We start from the raw sequence: 496 nt of genomic DNA on the forward strand, positions 1-496 counted from the left end.
GTGTTTAGCCATCTCCAGGAGAGCAGGGCACTATCATGTCTAACAGTTCCTTGGGAAGATAAACATCATCACTTACTTGGAAGAAAGTTAACTCTACTTCAGCTCATATCAACACATTCTACTCCTTATTCTATACTATTTACATCATGGTGAGGTCCTACACTAATACAATGCCATTAACAACCATTTCTATTCCCATTCTTTGATGTAATACACAGATATTACTCCCTTGGTCTATGGATCATCCCTGCAAAATATCCACAAAATGTCTGCTAAATTAATCTAGTCCATGACTTCAGGTTCCCTTTGTTCTGCTGGTCACTCAGGACAGGAGAGGTGGTGTACTGCTTGGAGTTACTGGGCACCAAATTCAGCTCAGGTCAGGTCAGTGCTGCACTTGCACTGCTTCTTGTCAGGTTTCTCCTCCATTGGCTCAGATGGTTCCTGCTGTATCCTAGTAATTCCTGTAACAAACAACTCAAATCATGGTTTAAAC

The sequence above is a fragment of the Acanthisitta chloris genome, unplaced genomic scaffold, assembly GCF_000695815.1.
Source record: "Acanthisitta chloris isolate BGI_N310 unplaced genomic scaffold, ASM69581v1 scaffold13010, whole genome shotgun sequence".
In the NCBI taxonomy this organism is placed as follows: domain Eukaryota; kingdom Metazoa; phylum Chordata; class Aves; order Passeriformes; family Acanthisittidae; genus Acanthisitta; species Acanthisitta chloris.